Genomic DNA, 12289 nt, shown 5'->3' with positions numbered 1-12289 from the left:
ACATTTTCTTCATGTACTTCAACATGGACCAGAAGAAGGCTATGCTATTTACCTGAGTCTAGGTTGGGCAAGCCTTTGCATTTCCCATGGGTCTAAGGCACTGGCATCCTTGACAATGGCTATATGCCCATGCCCATGTCAAACAGTACATTCATTGAGGGCATCACTCTCTTCTCTGCAAATATGTAGCATATAATTGTGGATTTGGTGTATCACACCTAAGAACACATTGCCTAATATGCTCCCTGGAACATCTCAAAGTATAGGCTCTTCACAGGAAATATACATTGTGTCTCCCTTCGTAAACACTCCCCATTACCCTCTTCCTTCAGAACTCATGGTTAGTTTTTAGACAAAAAGCCCCTATGAACAGTGGAGATGAAATTAAATTAGTTTTATAAACTCTTCTATCCCAGGCTCAAAAGCTTTGCTAATACTTAACCTGTGAATGAAAGATAAATTTATTACTTTATCCAAACAATTTTATGTTGTTCTTGAGTAGATTGAATTCCAATTTTTATTTTAAATGTGGTTTACTGAATCCTCTATGGGGGTTATTTTGAGAACCAATAAGGCAGGAGAGTTGGGAAGTTCACAACATCTTAGGTGATTACATCCCCAGTAGACCAATGACATTTGTTTTTCTTTTTGTAAACTATGGCTATCTCTTGTTTATTTTGTCAGTTTGAATTGAAAATTGGGCTTCAGTACAGAAAAAGAAATACATTCTGGGAAAGCTTAACTATTATTGCTTTAATTTTTCCCAGCCTGATCACAGTTTCCCTGTACCCCCTTCCTCTTCTCCAAGTCCTTCCCCAGCTCTTAGGATCCCACTCAGGACAGAGACTGAGGCCAGGGCCAAGGAAGAACATTGTGAGTTTGAGGCCAGACTAGGCTACATAATGAGGTCCCGTTTCAGAATAAAAACCAAAACAAGACTGAAGACAGGAACTGAAAAGGGATGAAGGGTGGTGTGTGTGTATGTGTGTGTGTGTGTGTGTGTGTGTGTGTGTGTGTGTGTGTATGTGTGTGTGTGTAGGACAGGAGTATATCTTGCAGAAAACAAAGATGTGTGTAAGATTATCAATTGGGAGAAATGTTTGCATCTTTTTTTGCTGTGTTTGCACCTCTGTCTGTAGTTTCTAGGCTGCGAGTTGGTCTGAATATGCTAACTGACAATCAAAAGTTCTGGAGATCATTCTCCAAGCTATTAGAGCCTTTCTTGGCTAGAATATAATGAAAACTAGATGACAAATGAGATCAATACAAGCCACTCCAACAGAAAATCTGAAACTAAGGTAGCTAGCTGTCCAGTCCTTGGGGTTGTCACAGAGGAGCAATGAGAGGTGGAGAAGTTCATGACATTGGCAGTGAATTTCCTTGCAGTAGCGTGTCAATTTCCAGATTAAGGACTGTTCAAATCTCTCGAGATTCAATGGTAGGACATGCTTACAAAAAACAGCGGAAGAAAATGGAGCTCAATGAGCTTCCAGCCCCAACCAGGAGAAAAAAATGTTGAAGCTTGCTTCATCAGGAGGAGTGTGGGTCATGTAATTGATAATGCTGATCTTCTAACTAGGAGTGCTCCCTGAGTGACTGTGGCCTGTGACACCTGAGACTTCTCCAGCAGCGGGGTGAAGCTGCCATTCTGGGTCTCTTCCTTCTCCCAGGGAGATGCCGCCTTTTCATAGATATTAGGAAAAACAAAACAAAACAAAACAAAGGAGTAGACTTTTGCAAAGGTAGTATGCTGTCACTTCCCTCCCCCCAGCATGAACATACCCAGCCCCTTCCCTTCCAGGGTGGCTTTACCTCCACCCTTCCCTGGAGTTCAAAGGCAGAGAGGGGGCATAATGGGATAGGGCTGAAGGGGTATAATCCTAAGAATTCCAAAACTTTTCATCGAAGAGCCATTTCTAAAGAGAGCTTTTATCCATTGGCAATTTCAGCAGAGAGCTATTCAGTTCGACTCAGAAGGCACCACGTAAAGGCTTTGAAATGCCCTGGTCTGCTGCAGCCCCTCTGCAAGGACAGAAATGGGGTCTCTTTGTGGCTTTCCCAGCCCATTTGTGATAGCATTGATGTGAAAGAGGAGTGGATTAGAGATGAACCAGGAGGAATGGGGAGAGCCTTTGCCTAGGCCAGATCTAGCAGATCAGTTAATCCCTCCATTAGCACACAGGAAGAGGTCTCAATATTGTCAGTCCCTTAGCTAGGAAGGAATATAATGTCGTGTTGGGAACTTATGTTCATCTAGGGCAGCTGCTGGACAGGAGATGAGGCAATGGCTTGTGAGTCTGAGGCTAAGAGGGACACTCTGTTTCTGTCTCTGTGCCTCTGTCTCTGTCTCTGTGCCTCTGTCTCTCTGTCTCTCTGTCTCTCTCTCTCTCCCTCCCTCCTCCCCCCATCCTTTGTCAGCTTCTACTTCCAATCTTAAGGGAACAGTGAGTTCCCTTCTGTGGAAGAACATAAAGGTGTGTGGAGAGGTCCAACAACTGTTCTAAGTTCTAATCCCTACCCCTGCCTGCTTGGCTAAACCCTGGCTTTGCGGCCAGCCTTTGCTGGCAATGGATGAGGAAGCTACTGTGCAGGTTTCCCACTAAAGAAGGAAAATGTTACCATAAAGAGGCATGTCTAAGAAGTCTCCCTCTAGTACTTAGTGAGCTATACACATTGCCATTGCCTCAGAGCCGATAGTGGTAATCTGTTTCTGTGTCATTGTAAGCCCTCAGGATTTTGCAATGAGAACTCCTGAGTGCTTAGAGAAAAGGGAAATAAGGTTGTCCTGTGAGAGTTGAATGACTTGGAAACAACACTTAGCAGAATGTTTTCTACTTCCATGGGAACACACCAGAATATGGCTTAATTAGTGGAATTGACAATCCACAGTTAGCATATATCACCCAATGGGAAGTACTGTGGTAAAAGTTGGCTTCCTGGGATTCGACTGCCCATAGCATGCCACCTGGGAGAAAAAAGAGAAACTAAGAGGCTTGGAGAGCAGCATCCTCAAGACTTCACTACTCCCTGCTCTGATCTTGCAGTTCCTGAGTGGTCTTTGATGGAATCGCACCTCTTGTTAATTACTTGCAGAAGATCCCTGGCCCTCAAAAGGGGCCTTCAGTGAAAGAACTAAAGTCCCTGGGAAGCAATGGTCACTCGCCACTCACAACTTACATGGCCCTAGCTTCTGTAAGTTGTTGTCCTTCTAGGAGTAACTATTTGACGTTTACTTATGGCATTTTCTTCCTGGGAAATTTGAGGTTTTGTCATACAATGAAGGATCCTGGGAGTGTGGCAGCACATGTGGGAATTGTTGCTGCACATTCTAACTCCTTGAACCCGTGCTTCTCCATTTTAATTTCAGTGACTCCTACTCCATAGATTTGGTTAGGAGATCTAGAAATGAACATAACCCTTACGTTTCCATCACATAGGAAATCAATATTTGTTTAAAAAATCCATTATTTGTTGACTTTGCTCGACATTTTCATATATGTATCCATGTAATCTGATTCTTCTTTCCTCACCAATCCCCCCTCTTGTCTCCTTCTCATCCCTATCAAGCCATACTCATCCCTTCCAGTCCCTCTCCCAGATTCATGACATTTGGGTTTGCTTTGTGACACATTTAGTTTGACCACAGAGGCCTTGTGACTGCGTTTGGGTTATCAATTGGAACCTAGCAGGGTCTCTGGTGGGAACACAGCTGACAGTAATGCCTCTACCTTTAAGGAATGGATAGGCAGTGAGAATTAGGGTCAGCTGGGCCCTTTCTGCATCCATGTCTTACTTGGTCCTCACAAGGATGGACCTGTGAACAGTGTGCTAACAGGCTTGCCCTATAGTATATGCAGACTTTCTTCCCAATCTTATTCCCTGTCATATTAGCAGTAATAGCATCTGAACTTCCTTTCAGTTAAAAGTCAAGAGGAACCACCAAGCACATTTAGGGTTGGAATTCAGGATGATGATAGCAAAGAATTTCAATTAGTGGCTGCTCTGTCAAAATGCATTTCTGTCAGTTGTCTATTTACTGTTGCTTCCACATGGCCATGATGTGGCGATAACTTGGTAGAGGTTAGAGTGCCATTGGTCTGCAAGTCAGACTCTCAAATAACCGGCGGCTAATTAGGAGGTATAAGCACGAGACTCTGAGTCTCAAGATAATCCATTCATGTGGATTTACAGGTGTGTTAAGTTCCGTGAAAAAAAGAAAAAGAAAATAAAAAAGTTAAGGCATTGTGCCGGATACATTAGAGTTTGTCAGGAAGACAGTCTAACAGGCTCTCACTTAGAGTACACCCTACAGGATGAATGAGAAAGAAACGAAGGAAAGCCAGAGAGAGAGGCGTGGCCAGACACTTGAGGTGAAAAGCACACTAGTACCTTTCAAGCACCAAAGAAAAGAGGCCCGAAATAGCTGGAATTGAAAAACATGAGCTAACAATGAGTGAGACTACAGCCTGCATTTATTTCTTAGCAAATGCTCTTTGTTGGGGAATATTATTTTAACTGGGCAAAGGAGTGTTACATTTGTTTATGCTGTTAGAATGTTACTTTAGCTGTGTTAACGTCTGTTTAAGCTGCATTTGTTTAATTATGAAAAGAGGTGCTACATTTGTTTCTCCTTGCCTGATTCGTCTGATAAAAAAGTAAACAGCCAATAGCTAGGCAGAAGAGGAAGAGGCGGGGCTGCCAGGCAGAGAGTATAAATGGAAGGGGGAACTCTTGGCTTGAGAGGAGGAGATAACGAGGACGACCCTACGGGCCAGCCACTCATAGAGTAAGAAGAAAAGAAAGACATAAAATAAAGAAAGGTAAGAAGTCCAGAGGCGAAACTTTGTTAAAGAGAAACAGGGCAATTCAAATTAGAAAATCTGACTAGAAACAAGTCAAGCTAAGGCCGGGAGTTTGTAAGTAAGGATACGTCTCTGCGTATTTAATTTGGAGCTGTGGGGAGCCCTCTATAATAGAAAAAAGCCAACTACTCCTTCTGCTTTTTGGCTGTATTATCCCAGTTTCAGGGTGTTGTTACTTTGCTGCAGCTGTGTGTGATGTACAGGAACCACAAAACTAAACAAATCATTTGTAATTTGTTGGGGAAAAGGCAACAAAGGGAAGGGTACATGTTGGCTATCCCGGGAACAGAGATGGAAGAGAGGGAAGCTTGCCCATGAGTCCTTATCCGGCCATGTAACTCATGGCGTAGCCACGCAACACAGGGCCCTTTGAGCTGTCTAAGTCTCTGCCTGAATGCTGGTGCGCACACCCTGCCGCTTGTCAGGGGGCAGGGTCAGCATAATGCCTGGATACAAACAGTCTCACCTCTTTTTATGAAAAAAGGTGGGAGATTAAATGGGGTTTCAGGTAGGGCAGGAATATGGGGCACCAAATTGTCAAGACTCCTTCCAGCTGACCTGGGGGGAGGTTTCAATCGTCTTTGGGGGACCTGAGAAAACAGGGGTGCTGGCACGTCCAGGGATAGCTGTTCGTTTTACTGCAGTCCATTCTGTATGGAACTCTCTGGCTCCTCTTTGACCTGGCAATTTAGTTCCTGGTACTTGAGGGGAGGAGGATTGCAAGATGAGAGAGGGACTCCTAAGGGGGTCCCAAGATGAGGAAAGGGAGTCCCAGGACCAGGGAAAGGTTGGATAATATTTATCTGGAGTGAGTCTGGCCTGTTTGGGTGGGTCCAAATTCAGCTCCCTTGGAGTTTGTGAATACTTTGAGTTTGTGAAACCATAAATTTTAGACACATTAGGAGTATACTCATATCAGAAATAATTTGGCTGAAAGCATTAACACTTTTAAAATGGTCAGATAACTTTAGCACAATGCAAAGCACCTGAATCTTGACCTGTTGTTGGTATCGAGACATTATGTTAACCCGACACCCTGACAGCAGCCAGGGTATGCACACGCGCATTCAGGCGGAGACTTAGCTCCAAGGGCCCTGTGTTGGGTGGCTATGCCATGGCTAGCTCTGTCCTGCGTTAAGGGGCTGTGTGAGGACTCTGTAGGCATGTGCAAGCTTTCTCTTTTAAGTGAGCGCCTCCTGCTTGTCCACCCCTTCTTCTTCCTCATTCTCTGTTATTTATAATCTACTACAAGAAAAAGCCTCTCTAATAAGGACTGAGTGAGGCCCCGATCTAAGGATATTTAGTATGCCATTTTGAGTCATTTGACTGTTATCTTCCTTTAGTAAAATAAGAAGGGTGCCATTTGCCCCCACAGTATGTGACCTGTGAAGTGATCAGGTACTCATGTTCTTAGGCACATTAGCAGGGTCAGGTGAGCCTTCAATCTCATGAAAATGTTTTTGGCTATTTCCATAATATATGTGCCATCACCGCAGTAGTCTATCTTGCAGGTAAGGTTCTCTTGTAGGTCTCAGGGTTTGTAGGTATATGATATTGATGACTACCTTTCTGCCCTAGTAGTGAGCAAAGTAACCATGAGTGCTTGTTGGTAGGGATGAAGCTCATAGTTGAGCCCTAGTTTGAGTTTTTTTCCCCTATGTTTGATGATGTACAACAGTCAAGTGTTTAGCAATAGAGACTTACAGTCACGTTGTGGAGTGTCACATGTATTCAGTGATGTTTGTGAATGATTTTGAGATCGCCTTTGGCCCCATGAGTCAATAAGATGTAACTCATTCCTTGTAATGGAGGTTATGTTGTTGACATAGATGTTAAGTTGGGGCATTCTTCCCCCGTATATGGTGACTCCATTTAAATTCCTTTCATATATGTGTACATTTGAAATGTGCACAGTAGTTTTGCATGGTGTTTTTTTAAAGGACTTTAGTGTACACAGAACCATTATGAAAATCATTGTGTGATTTCCTCAAAAACCTGAAATTCAAACTACCAAGAATCCAAATACATCACCTTCAAGGGTATACCCAGTGGAGTCTATCTTCTACTACAGAGATACTATCTTATCTATGTTCATTGCTGCTCTGCTCATAAGAGCCTAGACTGATTCTTTTAAACAGAATTCCATTGCTAGATGGTTTAAAAATATGCAAACTTCAAGTGTTCCTTTGGTTTAATGATAGGCTATGATGACTATTTCTGCAAGGAAGATTGAAAAGCAGGAAGGTTTGTTTTGGTTGCTTGGAATTTTTTGGTTGTTTGCTTGTCTTGATAGATATCATCTTGCTGATTTTGAGTGCCTACTAAACAGTTATCATAAAGTTGCAGCATAGAGCTCACCAGGTGCCATGCCAGGGATGCAGACAGCTAATTGCAGTTCTCCCTCAGTATCCACATAAAATCTCCCAGATTCATCCACAGCCCTGCAACAGACCACCTACTGCAGCATCCCTCTAACTTCAACACCATCCTGATTCCCTCCCTCTAAACCCTGTACCCTTCTCCCATCTCCAGGAGATCCCTCAACTCCATTACAAATTGCCCACATTAATTACCTATGAACACATAGAATAGTCATGCAATTAAAGCATTTAGGCTGGATGCAGAATTCCAAGTTTACTTCGGATCTAGAGATCCAGTCGCCCAGTTCCATCCTCAGATCTGCAGTATATCACCTGCTGCAGCCTCCCTCAAACCACTGCCCTGCTCCTGTATCTCACAGATCATGGTCTCTCATCTCTCTCTATTGAATCATTGAGTTGTCCCACCCACAAGTCTAACAGGAACTACCTGAAACCCATAGGCCCTTGCTGCCATTGAAGCAGATAGCCTACCTACAGAGCTTCACCAATACCTTGGACTCTTGATATCAAGTTCCCCAGTTTCTTGTACAGATGTGCAGTAGAACATCTGCTACTGATTCTCTTCACCCCCATACCCCACTCACATCTACAATAGATTCCAGAGTTCTTCATCCCCCACCTCTGGCCTCAGACTCAATGACTGGGGCCAGCCCCCAAACCAACTAGGAAATCCCTGGGAACACATAGGTCACTTCTGCCAGGGAAGCAAGAATGATGAATACTGGTCTTCACCTCTATCTCTGATCCTTGAGATCAGTGTTTCCAGTTTCAGCCACGGTTTGCAGTAGAAAACCTGCTACAGCTTCCCTCTGTGACCAACATTCCATGCCCAGCTCTGGGGGATCCCACATATCTGCATGCTCAACACTGTTTTCCAACACATTCATTGCCCAAGATCCCAGACTCTACTTGGCACTCCTTGGGAATCACATAACCCACTGCTGCCATTGAAGCAGATAGACTGCCATAGGTCTCCCATCCAATCCTCGAGATCCAGTCTCCTCCCAGTTGATCCAGTCTCCCAGTTGATCCAGTCTCCCAGTTGATCCAGTCTCCCAGTTGATCCAGTCTCTTCCCAGTTGATCCAGTCTCCCAGTTGATCCAGTCTCCCAGTTGATCCAGTCTCTTCCCAGTTGATCCAGTCTCCCCAGTTGATCCAGTCTCCCAGTTGATCCAGTCTCCCAGTTGATCCAGTCTCCCAGTTGATCCAGTCTCCCAGTTGAATTCACACGTGTAGTAGACCACCTGCTGCTGAGTCCTTATTGCCCCTCCACTCCTGAATCATATCCAGTGCATCCCTCAGGTCTTCAAACCTTAACTATCTCCTCCAACTCATTGAATTGTATCAGCCCTGGGAACACACTGACCGCTCATGCCAGTGAAGCCCCTAGGATGAATTCAGATATAAACATTTGAATTTGATCCTCGATACCCAAGTCCCCAGTTACATACATGGGTCTGCCTTAGAACCTGATATTACTTCTGCCCCTTATACCTCCACTCCTCTCTATTACCAGGAGCCCAAACAGATGTTCCCCCCTCACCTTCCTGTTCCAAGTCATTGATAAGTCCCAGCCTCCAAATCCAGTATGAACTCCCTGGGAACCCCTAGGCCATAGAAGCAGATAGGCTGGATCTCACAGATCATGATCCCTTACCTCCCTCTACTGAATCATTGAGTGTTCCTGGTCACAAGTCAGGAACTACTTGGAACCCATAGGACTTTGCTGTCATTGAAGCAGATAGCCTGCCAACAAGACTTCGCCAATACCCCAGATCCTTGAGATCCATTCCCCCAGCTCCCTTCACCTATCTGCCGTATATCATCTGCTGATGAACCCTTATACCACACACTCTGTTCCCATATCCAGTAGAATACACAGACCCTACCACTCAACTCCCTTGGAAAGTCCTTAATATAGTACAGACATGATATCCACCTCCAACTACCTGTGAACTAATAGGATAGCTGTACAATTAAAGCATATAGGATTTATACAGAATTTACTTCTGATCCTAGAGATCCAGTATCCCATTTCCATCCATAGATCTGCAGTATTATACAAATTTAGAAAGTACATAACAAACAGCTAATTTTCTCAACACATAGCACTTAGCCAATTTAAGTCAAGGCCAGAGAAGCAATTTGGTAAGAACTATAGCACTGAGTGAAATGGAAGCATCATTAAAAGTCTGCCAACCAAAAATGCCCATTGACATGATTTTTAGCACAGAATTCCACATGAATTTCAAAGTAGAGTTCTTGCCAGTGCTCCTCTAATTATTCTACAAAATAGAAACAAAAGACATTGTTGAGATCATTTTATGAGGACACAATTACCCTGGTAGCCAAACCACATAAAGGCCCAACAATGAAAGAAAATTATAAACCAATTTCCCTTATGAACATAGGTTAAAAAATTCTTGCTAAAATACTTGCTAACTGAATTCAAGAACACAACAAAACACATAACCACTGTGATCAGGTACGGTTCACCTTATAGATGAGGGGGTGATTCACCATACATAAATTGGTGCATATAATCCATTATGTAAACCAACTGACAGAAAGAACAGCACGGTCGTCTCATTAGATTCAGAAATGTTCTTTGATGCAATCCAACACCACTTCACGATAAAAGTCCTAGAGTGACCAGGCATACTAGTGATATTGCGGCAAGCCCATAGTCATCATCAACTCAAATGGAGAGAAATTCAAATCCATTCCAATAAAAATCAGCAGTTGGACAAATTTGTCCACTATCCATTCCTGTGCACTTCATTAGTTGTAATAGTAGCTGGCACAATAGAGAACTGATGGAGATCATGCGAATACAATTTGAAGATGAGCAAATCATCTGCAGATGATATGAGAGTAGATATAAGTAGTTTCTTGCTGGAGAATCTCAGCAAGAAACTCCACAGGTGATAAATATGTTGGCTACAAAATTACCAAAAAAAATATCAGTAACCCTCATATAAAGAAATGGCAGACTGAGTAAAAGTCAGGGAAACAACACCCTTTGTAATCCTCAAGTATAAAATATCTTGTGATAACTCTGAGCAAGCAAGTGAAAGACTTGTGTGATATGAAATTCAGGTTATTGAAGATAGTTAGAAAATGAAATGACCTCCCATGTTTATGGATCAGTAAGTTTAACATAGTAATAATGGCCATCCCACTAAATAAAAGCTACAGATTCAAAGCAATATGTTAAAATTTCAACATGATTCAGTATAGATCTTGAAAGGACAGTGTTCAGCTTCATATGGAAACACCCCAAAATCCACAGTAGCTAAAACTCTCCTGCATAATACAATATCTGTTTCAAGTTGTACTACAAAGCCATGACAATTAAAACAGCTTAGTATGGACATAAAAACAGATATTGATCAATGGAATCTAATTGAAGACCCAAAAAACCAATCTACACACCTATGGACATCTGATTTTTGGTAACAAGTTCAGAAATACACATCGGAGAAACACAGCATTTTCAACATGTGGTGTTGGTCAAAGTGAGTGGTTGTATGCAGAGGAATACAGATTCATGCCCTAATCCAAGCCCTTCAAAGAACTCAGCATAAAACTAGATATACTAGACCTGACAGATGAGTGGGAAATAGCCTTGAATTCATTTGCACAGGAAAAGATTTTTGAAACAGAAAGCCATTAGTACAGGCACTAAGAATAATAATTAATTAATGTGAGCTCATGAAATTGGAAAGTTCCTTTTAAGGAAAAGGACATCATTTGGGCAAAGCTTCAGCCTACAGAATGGGAAAACATTTTTACCAATTCCACATCCAATAGAGCTAATATCCAAAATATATAGAGAAATCAGGAAAGTATATATCAAGAAAACCAATAACACAGTTAAAAATTGGATACAGATATAAACAGAGAATTCTCCATACAGAAAACTCAAATGGCTGAGAAATACTTAAATGTTTAACATACTTAGCCATTAGGGGAAAATGCATAATCAAAAGTCAAACCTACTTTGAGATTTCATCTGAAACCTGTCAGAATGGCTAAGATCAACAGAATAAGTGACAGCTGATGCTGTTGAAGACATAGAGTAAGGAGTTCACTCATTCCTTTTATGTGGGAGTGGAAACGTCTATAGGCACTATGGAAGTCAGTGTGGCAGGTCCTCAGGGAGATGGGAATCAGTCTACCTTAAGATCCAGATGTGTATCACTCTTGGACATATACCCAAACGATGTTCACCCTACTAGAAAGAGACTTGGTTAACCATGTTCACTGACATCAGTTTCATAATTGCCAGAAATTGGAAATATCCTAGGTGTCCCTAAATTCAAGAACGGATAAAGAAAATATGGTACATTTACAATTCACTATTACTCGGAGGTTTTAAAAAATTGACATCATGAAATTTTCAGGTAAATGGATGCAACTAGAAAAAAAGTTGTTCTTACTAAGGCAATCTGGACCAACAAAGACAAATATGCTATACATTGACTTATATATTGCTGTCAGCTTTTAAGTAATTGATAATCAAACTACAATCCATAGAACCAAAGGGAATAGGTATAGAGTAACTGACCAGCAGGTGTAAATAGAACTAATTAGGAAGAGGAGTAGAATGCATAGATACTGATGGATGGAGAGGTGATGGAATGGGAGGACTAATTAGAGAAGAGAGGTGGAGAGTGGACTGAAAGAGGGAATATGGGGAGAAGCAGCTAAATTTAAGAGTTTTTTGGGGGGCTGTAAGGAGACCAAATGGAGTATAAACTTACGAAAATACACACACTGATTAAGGTGATCTAAAACTAATTGCCAAATCATTTTCATGTCACCAAATGAAGCTTTCCATACTGGGATTGGGTTAAATCCAATTGAGGTTTTGGCCAAAGGGGTCCCATGCGAATGTCCAAACTACCCAGGCTTTCGCTAAGACAATGGGTAGCTCTCCATAAATTGACAACAAAGCCTCATGGTTGAAGACAAACCCCTACACAACTCATTGAACATAGAGTTGCTTCTTACATAGTGCCTTCATTTCATGCTTTTGTTAT

General features: G+C 42.2%; 1 long non-coding RNA gene across 1 annotated transcript in view; it reads left to right on the top strand.

Moving 5' to 3' along the window:
* Positions 1-4736: 4736 nt before the first annotated feature.
* The window catches only part of LOC110339555, a 34761-nt gene continuing 27208 nt past the window's right edge, over positions 4737-12289 (top strand). The window contains exon 1 of the long non-coding RNA XR_005879145.1: positions 4737-4820. This is a non-coding gene — a long non-coding RNA (uncharacterized LOC110339555). The remainder of the gene's footprint in view (positions 4821-12289) is intronic.

Source organism: Mesocricetus auratus, unplaced genomic scaffold (genome assembly GCF_017639785.1).
Source record: "Mesocricetus auratus isolate SY011 unplaced genomic scaffold, BCM_Maur_2.0 Super-Scaffold_100009, whole genome shotgun sequence".
Classification (NCBI taxonomy): domain Eukaryota; kingdom Metazoa; phylum Chordata; class Mammalia; order Rodentia; family Cricetidae; genus Mesocricetus; species Mesocricetus auratus.
Note: the sequence above shows the minus strand (reverse complement) of the source record. Positions and strands in the feature narration are given on the sequence as shown.